General features: G+C 36.2%; 1 long non-coding RNA gene and 1 pseudogene across 1 annotated transcript; both read right to left on the bottom strand.

The window, feature by feature from the left end:
• The window catches only part of LOC148545989 (uncharacterized), a 33,256-nt pseudogene extending 29,064 nt beyond the window's left edge, over window positions 1-4,192 (bottom strand).
• Window positions 4,193-9,803: 5,611 nt separating this feature from the next.
• Window positions 9,804-11,853, bottom strand: LOC148545988 (uncharacterized). Its single transcript, XR_015899398.1, has 3 exons — window positions 11,779-11,853; window positions 9,983-10,037; window positions 9,804-9,903 (listed from the first exon to the last, which is right to left on the bottom strand). It is a non-coding gene; the product is annotated as an uncharacterized LOC148545988 (long non-coding RNA).
• Window positions 11,854-12,665: the final 812 nt, after the last annotated feature.

The following is a 12,665-nucleotide window of genomic DNA, read 5'->3' as shown; positions in this document are numbered from 1 at the left end:
TGCATTACCTTGTTTTGAGCTAAAATGGTGTCCGTACCTTCCAGCTCCAATACACCCTTCCTTTGAGCTGGTTGGCATTGCCTTTGATGACCATAGAAGTATTGGTTGTTTGTCATAGTGTATATCAAATTTTGAGCTTCCTCAACTGTCTTTATGAGTTGTAATGAACCTCCTGCTGAATAATCAAGGGCTTCTTGAGCTCTCAGTGTCAATCCTTCATAGAAATTTTGGAGTTTATCCAATTCATTGAACATCTCTGGTGGACACTTCCTAATTAAAGTTTTGTATCTCTCCCAGGCATCATACAATGACTCTCCATCTATCTGAGTGAATATTTGTACCTCTGTCTTCAGTCTGATGATCCTTTGGGAAGGATAGAACTTGGCTAAGAACTTGTTCACTAGATCCTCCCAACTGTTGATGCTTTCTCTTGGAAATGCCTCCAACCATTGAGCAGCTTTGTCCCTTAATGAGAATGAGAATAGCAGCAATTTATAAATGTCTGGATGCACGCCATTTGTTTTCACTGTGTCACATATCCTCAGAAAGGTGGATAGGTGCTGGTTTGGATATTCCAAGGGACCTCCTCCATAAGAACAGTTGTTCTGCACCAAAGTGATGAGTTGAGGCTTCAATTCAAAGTTGTTTGCATTGACATTTGGAGTAAGTATGCTACTCCCACAGTGCTTTGGATTAGGGAAGGTGTAGGAGGCTAGAACTCTCCTTTGAGGTGGGCCATTGTTGTTAGCCACTTCCTCATGTGGGTTTTGGATATTGTCCTCCATCTCTTGATCCTCTTCTTCTGATGCTTCTTCTCCAACAATTCCCTTTCCTCTTGCTTCTATTCTTCTTCTCAGTAATGTTCTCTCTGGCTCAGAATCAAAAGAATTGGATTCACCTCTCCTTCCTCCTGGCATAAAACACACACAAAACCAGAAACCAAAAGCAATTCACTCTACTGCTAGAGTGAGGTTAGTGTTAGCTTAAACAAAAACTCAAACAGTTAGTGTGCTTGACAAAAATAAAGAAAAATTCTTAATCTAGATTATCACCCTACTTAATCATTGTCAATCTATATCACTCCCCGGCAACAGCACGAAAAACTTGATGAGGGAAAAACGATTCCACACAAACTCACCGGCAAGTGTACCGGGTTGCATCAAGTAGTAATAACTCACAAGAGTGAGGTCGATCTCACAGGGAGTGATGGATTGAGCAACTTTAATATGGTGATGAACTTAGTTAAGCGAATATTTCATGATTTGAGTGAAACTTGATTAACAGAAGTAAAATTACAAGAAAATAATGTGCAGAATTGAAATTGGCCAAATCTTAAAGTGCAGAAGAGGTAGAGTGCATAAACTTAAAGTGCAGGAAAGTAAAAGAGCTAAAACTTAAATCGCAAGAAAAGTAAATGACTGAAACCTAAAGTTCAAGTAATGTAAATTGCTGAATCTAAATTGCCAAGAAATTTAATTGCATGAAGAGTAAAGGGATTTGGGTGCTGGGATTCAAAGTAGAAATGGAAAATGTAAATTGCGGTAAACTAAAGAACTCTCAGATGACAAATCTTAGAAAATAGACCAATCAGGATTCGAAAATGAAAAATTGCAGGAAACTAATGAAACAGAAAGGAAAATAAATCTCAATTGCTCTCTTAACAAAATATAAAAGTGTAAATTGCAGAAGAAAGAAAAACAAATAGAAAGCTAAGATCAGATCTTCAATTCATAAAGCTGTCAAAGGAAAAAGATGAAAAGGAACTACAAGATGAAGGAATTCAAGAGAATTCTCCAATCTCTGGATGAAAACTCAAAACAGAAAGTAACAATTGCAGAAAAGAGAGAGCAAAAAAATAGAAAGGAAAATTTCAGATCTGATCTCCACTCTCAACTCTATAATGAAAACTAAAAGAAAGAGCTAAAGGAAAAGTAAAAATTGAAAAATGACAAAAGGTCCTCATGAAATCAAATTCCTAGCTATTTATACACTTTCCAATTATAGCTTCAGGTACTTGGAGTGGGCTTTGTGGCCTTCGAAGAAGTGGATCAAAATATCCATTTATTACAGCTCCCAGTGGAACATTGCATTCTCTAAGTGAGTGCAGCGTTCACTTTCCACGGGTACGCATCCTCGACGCGTGTGTGTCCTTTTTTGCTTTTTGTCCATCGACGCGCACGCGTCACCATCTGTCTTTAGCCCAAACATGTTCACGTGCCATGATCACGCGGATGCGTACTCAGTAGCGTTAACTTAGTGAGCGCTATGTTGGGTTAGTGAGTGCTGCCCACGCGTGCGCATCCTTTACGCGTACGCGTGGGTAGCAAAATCTCCAATACAAGTTCCAGCGCTAGCCTCGCGTTCGCGTGCTCTGTCTCAGTGACCTATTGACGCGTGCGCGTCATGCGCGCGTGCGCGTCGATTCAAAAACTTTGCCTCCAACTTTGAATCGTGCACAAAAACGCTGAGTAAGTGAACGTAGCGCTCTCTTTTGAAACGAGCGCCAAACACACCCACGTGTACGCGTCCTGCATGCGTACGTGTGGATCTTCAAATTTTGTTGACTGACGCGTGCGCATCCCGTACGCGTGCGCGTCGTAAGTGAGCGTGGCGCTCTCTATTTGAACGCAACGCTGCCCTGTGCTGAACCTTTTTCTCTTCATTTTATCACCTAAAATCAACCCAACAAGCAATCAAAGTCCTACCAAAATTACAAGAATTTGTACCATTCATAATAATCCCTCAATTCTTGCATAAATCTCATGCTTTTGTATAAAATAAATGATGTTTGATTGAATTACAATAATCATGAAATTCCACTCCAATCACTTACTTATTGTGCAAGAAAGTGCATAAAACTTAATGAAACAAGTGAAAAATGCTTGTAAAACAAGCATAAAATGACTTGTCATCAATTCTGCAAAATTTGTTCCAAAAAGTCCATAGCCGGCCTTGTATAGTGCTTGATCCTCCAATATCTTCTATTGCACAACTTGACTTGGCACCAATCTAGTGATGCACTCAAACCACCCCTTTGTAACTTCTAAATCTAGCTCAATGCGATGGTTGTCATAAAACAACTCGGGATTTAGAAAATGACCAGCTGCATTCAATGGACGATGAAATTGGTAATTTCATCTATTGTCAATGATTTTAAAAACATCATTGTACTTGCTCTTATCATTAAAAAATATTTTCATGATGCATTCCTTTGTCTTCTCCATTGCTTCATAAATATATCCCATTGGTGGCTTCTTCTCCTCATCAACAAGTCTAAGCACCCGAACAAGAGGGCCCATGATCTTAAGGGTGTACTTGACATGATTCCAAAAGGAGGGCATGATCACAATCTTTGTTGCCTCCCTCCCCTTTGCCTCCTTTGACAACTTGTTCTTTGCCCATTCATTCGAGGTGAACATTCTTCTCGTATTTTTTTCTCCTCATAATGCCGTTTCAAAGAGAGAAATGAAGTGGCAAATCGGGTGACTGCATGCCTTACCAACTCCTTGCCATTTGTGAAGTGTCTCAACATAGCTAACGTGCTAGAGTGACTATAAGTGAAGCTAACCAAAGAAATGGCTCTTTTTTTTATGGTTTTTTGAATTAATGGTAACTTTCCAGTGTCCTCAAGCATCAAATCCAAACAGTGGGCAGCATAAGGGGTCCAAAATAAATTTGGTCTTTTCTCCATCAGCAACTTACCGGCAAGAACATAATTGCTCCCATTATCAGTTACAACTTGAACAATGTTTTGCTCACAAATTTCCTCCACAACATCATCAAGAAGCTCAAATAATTTCTCACCAGTCTTCACATAATCAGAAGCATCAATAGACTTCAAAAACATTATCCCAGCTGGAGAGTTTATAAGAAAATTAATAATGCTCCTTTGCCTCTTATCCGTCCAAGCATCTGACATAATAGAGCAGTAATACTTTTTTCATTGTTCTTTTTGACTCTTCAACAATCCTTTGATGTATTCCAACTCCTTATTAAGCAGCGGAACCCTTAGAGCATAATAACTGGGAGCAGGTAAATTAGGACCAAAGCTTCCAACAGCCCACAACATATCTTGAAAATTCTTCAACTTTACTGGGTTCAATGGAATCCCAGCTTGGTAGAACCACCGTGCTATGTATCGATGAACTCTATGAATTGCTTCCTTATTACATGCTCCCTTGTTGTTCTGCTGCCTTAATTCTCTCTTTTGTTTCTTGCAGTGGTAGTTTCAGGTCTTCTAACAAACAAGTTTATTGGACCTCTCATACTAGTTGCACCCCCTCTAGCACTACTTGCATCCCCTCTAGCTGCTACCATTGGAGCTGGATTATGAGGTTCATCAATCCCTTGAGCATCTTCCTCTGACAATTCAAACCCTAAACTCTCTAAGTCAAGTTTCCTAGCATTGACACTCTATTCTTCGGTGCTTCCTGGTGTGACATTTTATCTTCCTCGATTCTTTTCTGATTGTAATACTCCCATAATTCAGCAATAACATCCTTTAGGACCATTTTACATCCAGCAACGTTTCCAGGCTTGATCATTAAATGCTCTTTTTCCCGTGTAATGCCTCCTTTTATAATTTTTTCACAAATAAGATACAGTGTCATTGGTATTTCTTTCTTCTACTGTACTAATATATTTCTAGCCTAGGTCAATTCTGTTAGAACGGACAGGAGTTGTGAGACCAACAGGGGCAGTACCAGTAGCAGGACCAGTAGAGGCACAGGTAGGAGCATTAGAATCAAGGGCTTGTCTAGAAGTGAACATACTGAACTAAATAGAAAAAAATCGGAAGAAGAGAGGTATAACACTGATTATTGATAAAGAAGGGACAGTAGGGAAGAAAGAAAAGAAAAAAAAATAGGACCAGAGAAGTTGAAACAAGATGTACGAACCAGAGAAAGAACCATGGTTAGCAGTGGCAGCAAGGAGTGGCTGTGGTGATGAGCAGCAGTGATGTTCGGTGCCACTAGTGGCGGCAACGAGCGGCACGACGATCGGCGGTGATGGGTGGCGGCGTGGCGTAGAGAACAGCATCGCAGAGAGTAGGAACAGAGACGAAGATAAGTTTTTTTTTTTGAAGATGAGGTAGAGGAGGGGATTTTGAATGAGAGGTGGATTATTAGGGTTAGTGGTTAGTGGGATCACTTAGGTTTGCTAAAATACTCGAAACACCCTCAAATTTTTATGGAAAATCCGAAAAACCCCTACAGTTTTTGCAATTTGAATTGCGTTCCGCCATGGAGCCACCGCAATTGCGGCCGCCATGGCGCCCCCTATGAATACCCTAATTCGGCGCCCACTATATGGCTGCAGGGTCAAAACCCACCACCCATACCGTTATGGCGCCGCCATAACCACAATTTGAAAACACTGTTATAAACTAAGTTTTTTGAAACAAAATAATAAAACCAATATTGTGCAAAGCAAAATAAACATTATCCAAAACATAGAATTAGACATCTTCAAGTTTATAACCAATCAAACATAAAACATAATGCAAAATATAACTTAGAACATCTTCAATTATCTTCTTCATCCTCTTGTAGATCAATAACATCATAGAAATTTGTAAAAAAGACCTTGACAAAAAAATTCCTGGCCCGGTTGGAAAGCCTGCCCCGTTCCGCGGAAGCCTGCCAAAGCCCACGGATTAGGTGATGCGGGTTAGGTGGGCTTTTTAGGATTGACGGTCTCAAATTTTCAGCCCAACCTGCCTTTTTTAGCGAGTTACGCAGGCCGGCCTGACAAATTTCGGCCCATTTTCCACCCTTACCTGAGTGGTTAAACTTGTAAATCCCATTTTACTATTTTATTTTTTAATGTAAAATGATTTTGATATTCAATATGCTTACAAACTGACAGTGTTTATTAATTTGCTGATACTTGCTTTCTTCATGTTTAATATATCTGATTCAGAGATATTTTGTAGTTGAATGAGGCTATTAAAGTGAAAGAGGCTGAGACATATATATATAAACTCAAGGTTAGTTTCCTTTCCCTAGTACTGAATGAAATGCAAACGTAAGTGAGTATAGTCTTTAACAATTTTCTTTTCAAACGATTGGTTATAACTAAGTTAAGGACTTGCAAGTTTTATTTTTTCAAGTTTCCAAATTAAGCTCTGTGAGAAAATGGAGATTTGGTCTCCACTATAGAGCTTAAAAGTCTGTTCTGTCACCATGTAGCTATAGTTCACTTTACTATGATTCTTTGCTAGCTTTTGTGTATGGAAAAGAATAACCATAAATGAAAAATAAATAAGGAGAATTTATTTTACACTGTAATTCTAAATTTGTGATACTAAGGTATAAAAGCTTTATCGCTATATCTAAATGTGTATTATATTTATATTCCTTTCATAGAATAGAAGACGCTTGTCAGATTTTTAGTGGTGGTGGTGGTTTTTATTTTTATTTTTGCTGGAATGACTCAACTCTGTTATTTCAGTTTGGGTGTTTAAGCTGTGTATTGTAACATCCCAAATATGGGGGAAGAAAGACAAGCTGAGAAAGGAGCTAAGGAAGGAGGATCTAAGGTTCTCCAAGTTTTGCTGCAAACTAAGCCACATTCTCTCTTAAAGCTTCATTTTTCAGCTTCAAAAAAGTAGGATATTCTTGTTTAATTGATTTAGTTGAATGCATGTGACTGTAGGCTAATTAGCAAGTAGGCTTGGTTTTAGCTGGGTAGCAAGATCATTGATTCTTGTTTTAGTTGAATGCATATTGGTCTAGGATAATTATTTGTGATTATATGTCTTTGCATGTGATGTTTTACAGCTTGATTATTGATTCACTTTTGTTGGATTATCTGGTTTATGTTGATGATGATAGTAGTTGCTAATTTGGATTGAAAGTTGTAGTGTTTGATGAAGTAGCTCAAGCTTAGGATTGAATTTTTAGAATTGTTAGTGAACTGAGTTCTAGTACATCATATAGGGATAGATTAGTCTCTGAGTTGGATCCTTGATAACTCAATTTGGTACGCAAAAACGTTTTGAATTAACTGAGATCATAGCTTGTTTAGTTGAATTCCTAAAGAGTATGGATTTTTGCAGAATCTAATTTCCTAACTAGCAACTTTGGAAGAAAATTTCTCAACCTGTAGGTCACAATTTTTAATCGAATTGAATTCTGATATAAGGTGTATGTGTCTAATATTGTGAGACAAAATTTGATGGGATTTCAGTTATTGTGGACTGAAATATGTGTAACACCCTAATTACCCTAAGCCTAACCTCATGCCGTAAAGCAAAGGTTAATCAGAGGTCACGACAATTCTAAGGCTTATACATTAATACATATAGAAGGAAATAATAATTCTAGAAGCCCGATGAAGAAATAAGCTCAAAAACAGAGTTATAAAAGCGCAAAACGTTCACACGAAGCTACACAAATTTAAGGCACAAGATATAGATACAAGAGAATAGAACATATATAGATATAAGAGTATAATAGTCATAAGGAACTAGCCGCAACCTGTGGAGTTTAAGCCGACTAGTATATACAGACATACAGAGTTTTGAAGTAAAACAGCTTATACAATATCTCTCTCAAGTAAGCCTCTAAGGCAAAATAAATACAAAAGTGAGAGAAAAAATCAAAATAACCAAAAGACTCCAAAACGTGATAAAGGCCCTCCGCTCTGTCACCATCAAGCAACTCACCGAGGTGGGTTGCGACTTGCTTCTAAAAATAACAACAAAGTATGGAATGAGAACCAGAGGTTCTTAGTATGGTAACAGTATCCAGTAATGTAAGATATAAGATTTCGGGATGCCAAAGGCAATCCTAAAACTTCATATCAACACAAGATTCAACTTAAAGCATAACTAAAATTAAAACCATAACTTTAAAACCTTTATGAAATGGGGGTAAACTAACTTAAAGGATTTCTAACTATCAGTTCACCGCTGTCCCACAGCTTTCACCAGCCTAACCGCCATGCGATCCCATCACCACCGCCTTCCAAACCTCCTTAATCCCAGTAGAAAACACAAGCAATAACAATGCAGGTAAAACATAAGTATAGCATGTATATAAAAAATTTCAAGAAGCAAATAATCATGTTATACAATTAGGCAAGCAATTCAAGTCGGCAAAGCAAGCAAAGATAGAAAATGTACATGATGAATTCCTGTCCTATTTAGCTGTGATATCACATTGTTGGTTCAACTGCCAACCCAACACATCTCCATGGAGATGTCGCCTTTCGATCTCAGAATGGGAACCCCTGAGATATCGTGCCCAGAATACAGTCCAGGATATAGTGCCTGTACACTCTAGTGATTTCGAAAGGATGCGAGCAGGATACTCTTGTCAAGGACCTCACATCTCAACATAAGCGGGATAAACCAACTGTGCTTATGCCACCGCCGCGACCTCGACAAGCGGGATTATCCAACCGTCCTTGCCAGGCGCATAACGTCTCAACAATCTCAATATCAAATAGTATTACAGTGATTTTTAGAAATCATTTTCAGTACTCAGTCCATTCCGAGTCCTAGACTCGTCTCAAAGCAACATCAAATCCACAATTCCACAATTTCATCATGCCAGTCGTCTTTACAATACTCTATCACTTCACTCCACTAATCCACCCTCTGTATTCCAAAATCCTAAGTTTCCATTTTCTAAATTCACATAGAAATTCACTAAAATAATTTACTAACTTATCTTTAGCAATATTAGAGCCTAATATTAGACAATACTCTTAAGTAGCCTTTGAATGGATTTTAGAAAGTATGAGAACCTTTGAAAATAGAGAAAGATCATGTTTCAGAAAAACAGGGGTCTCGCGTACGCAAGCCCCTACCTCGCGTACGCATGCTGTTGAAAAAGGGTGGTCGCGTGCGCAACCCCCTACTCGCGTACGCGAGATGCCCAACCCGAATGGGTTGCTCGTGTTGCGTATTAATGTTCGCGTATGCAAGGGTTTATTTTTGAATAGCTCACGTATGCATGCAGTGCCTTGCGTACGCGAGATACCTAACCCGAATGGTTTGGTCGCGTCGCGTGCACTGTGTCGCGTACGCAAGGATAAAAAATCTGCTGGCTTGCGTACACATATAGTGCCTCGCATACGCGATATGTCCAACCCGAATGGGTTGGTCGCGTCGCCTACACCATGCCGCGTACGCAACCCTCATCAAACTCAGAAAATTTCAAAGTTGCATAATTCAGTTTTTGGCACCAAACTTTAAATAGTCATAACTTCCTCTACAAAAATCCATTTTGGTCAAACTTTATACCAATGTAAAGATCCTTAAATGAACTTTTATTTAAGACATATTTCAACAAATTTAAAAAATTGAGGCTCAAATTATGATCCGTCAAAATTCACCAAAAACTGATTTTTACCAAAAGTTAACAAGGTTCTTAAATTTCCAAAATTCACAATCAAAGCAAATCTAAACCACCTCAGACTTCAATTCACATCAGAACTTACCCTTTTTATGTCTCAATTCACCACTCTTACCAATTTCCACTCACATCACATAATCATCAACCCCAATGAACAAATTTATCATACTAAACCATTTCGCAACCAACATACTCATCAACCATCATTCTATCACTACCAATATCATAATTAACCTCATTCAACCTTAATCTCAATCTTCAACACCATTTATCAACATCAACAACATAATTCATCAAAATCATCAAATCATCATACATTATCATTGAACAAGTTCAACAACCAATTCAATCTAAACGTATCCTATGGTTCACTAGTCTAAGTGTCCAGAAATATTACATATTACATAGAAAAAACCGAAACTATACCTTGGCCGATTTCCAATATGTGCAAAACACCAAATTTGAGCCCAGACAAGCTTCCAACCACCAACAAATCACCAACTCAAATCCAAATGCTCCCAATAGCACGATAATCAAGCTATACATAATTCATTCATAAAATCAATATTTAGGGTTCTATATATACATAAAACCACAAGTGATTTGGGATTTCTTACCTTGCCTAATGTGGATTAGGACAAAATCCACTAATTACCCAGTGCTAGGTTGTACCTAAATAATCAAAATCACAAGAACCATTCATTCACCATAGCCAAAACTCAAATCTGTTATAGAAGGAAGAACTGGGCAGGGATTTTTGAGAAGGTTACTATAATACCTAGCTTGAAGTGACGGGCTCGACAAGAGCTTCGCATAGCCACTAACGGCACGCGAATCAAAGCACCGTAATTCGAGTTATAAGTGAAAGAGTGAGGAAGTGAATAGTATTTGTGGACCCTTGCTCACTTCTCTCTCATTTCATGTTGCTTCAGCCTTCTAGTACTGAAACTGAGTGAATTTGTCACTTAAGTGACTTTTTTTTATGTTGGGCTTGGGTCCAACTTGGGCCCGGTCCAACCCGTTAGCATTTTTGGTCCGTTTGGTCCAAATCTTTGAAATTAGTGCCCAGTTTTTAACTTTAATTTATTTTCTAAGTTTTTTCATTGTTTTTATTATTCTCGCACAATATCGGACAGACTTAAACCGTTACTACCGGTTCACGTTTTTATGCGATTTTTCATAGAAAATTACATTTTTCAACTCAAAAAAATCTACTGAGTCAAAAATCGTATTTAAATTTTCTAATTAATATTCTAAATTTTTGGAATCTATTTTAAGCAATTTAATTATTTAATTAAACGATTCGTGATTCTTACAATATGAATCTTGTAAGAGGGACTGCCAGAGTGAGATTTCAAATTCAAGACTTGTGTCCCCCAAACTTTGAGCATTAATATGAGGTATGTGATTGAGAATAAGGTCATGAAAAAATGTGATTTCTGCATATTTGTAAAAATATGAAGTGAATTGTTAAGCTTCATTCTCAATGCACAGACCTTTTTCTTGTTTTTGAATGGGACTAATTTTGTTTTAAAGCTGGTTATGTCTAGTTTAACGGTATAAAATTTGAGATGATTATGATATATCAAAATGAATCTGAATACACATTTTGTGTCATTAATGATTTATGTAAATCTAGTAATGTTTTACACAATTATACACGATAACATTGGCTAATGGAATTTAGGATACCGATGATAACGATGGATTTCGCTAGATGTTATGGCTTGTAATTACCAATGGTGATTTTTGGGTATCGGTGCTTATGATGTAAAGTCTTTGGATCTTTTATTTTTATGTGTTTATTGATAGATATATTTAGATGGTGTGTACTTTAGTGATGACATTTTTGAATATGTACAACGATGGTAACAATAATAATTTTGGTTAAATTATAAATATACATTGTTTGAGCATATATTGATTAGTTTATTTTTAAAAAATGGATGTCTTACTAATTGTTTTTAACTTAGGTTAACATTGTCTGACGACCCATATCTACAATAGCAGTATTTATTATACAATTGAAATTTAGTTACTAACAACCTATAAATTCAACCAGAAGGAAAAAAAATACGAAGCTAAATTTGACTCTCAATTGTTTTCTGTACAAAAATTTAGAAAAAAAATGTGGATAACTCAAGTACAATTAATTCAAAAACGGTAGAATAATACAAAAAAGGATAAGCCATTTAAATCTTGTTTCAGAAAATAGGAAAACAAAATATGTATTCATAAAATTAATCTTCAAGTATATATGTATTCATAAAATAAATCCTCAAGAAGATAAAAAAAAATCATAAAAAAACAAAATAAAAAATAATAACAAAACACATGACAACTTTTTAAAATACAATTAAAAAAATCAGTAGTTGAAATTGCATCCTATAAATTTAGAGTTGAAATTATTCACCTTAAATTTCTGGTGGAGGTTCTTCTTCCAAGTCAATCAATTGCACCAAAACCGTCAACTCCGCCAAGTACGACACTTTGGGATTAGTATAATCAAACCCAATATACAAAATAAAAAATAAAAAACATTTTGTTTATATTTACTTGAAACACATCCAACAAAATCCTATAAAGGAAAACAAATTTCATAAAGGAAATAAATCCAATTATTAATAAAAATATCCAAGCTAATTGTTTCTTAACTTATAATGAAAATACTCTTCTGAATCTTTAATTTCAAATCACCTTATTTTTTCCTCTTTAATAATTAAATGTAAATTTTGACGGTTAATCATACATCTTCACCATATTCTAACACATTGCAATTAAAATAACAGTAAAATTCATATAGATTTGAAAGAAAATAAAAAGACACCTAGAAAACAAATGAAAAATAACAATGACATGAACAAAAAAATATTTTTAACAGATTACAATTGAAAAAATAGTAAATTTAATCACTTCCTAAATTATTACCTTTAAAATTTATGCAAATTTCACAAATACTAATAGAAAAATTGCACAAATACGCAATTATATAATGCAACAAATAAATACTAAAACATCACACAAAAGAGAACAATTAAACATAATTTATTAAAAAAAATACTATAAGAACACATATTACAGGTGCTTGAAATTAACACCTATGAAGAAATAAGAGATGTCCAACAAAAAATCGATACGAAAAAAGAAAAGGTTTGAAATAAAAAATTCCAACTCAGAATCAAATACGCCAACTTCTCAAACAAGCAGGATGATGTCTTCAAAGTCTCTCAGTTCGAGATGCAACATAAGCTTAATCACTTCATAGGACAAATGCTCAAGCCACTCTATTTGCAGCTCCAA

Source organism: Arachis ipaensis, chromosome B9 (genome assembly GCF_059453495.1).
Source record: "Arachis ipaensis isolate K30076 ecotype BB chromosome B9, ASM5945349v1, whole genome shotgun sequence".
Classification (NCBI taxonomy): Eukaryota; Viridiplantae; Streptophyta; class Magnoliopsida; order Fabales; family Fabaceae; genus Arachis; species Arachis ipaensis.
The sequence above is the reverse complement of the archived record's forward strand: the minus strand, read 5'-3'. Positions and strand labels throughout refer to the sequence as shown.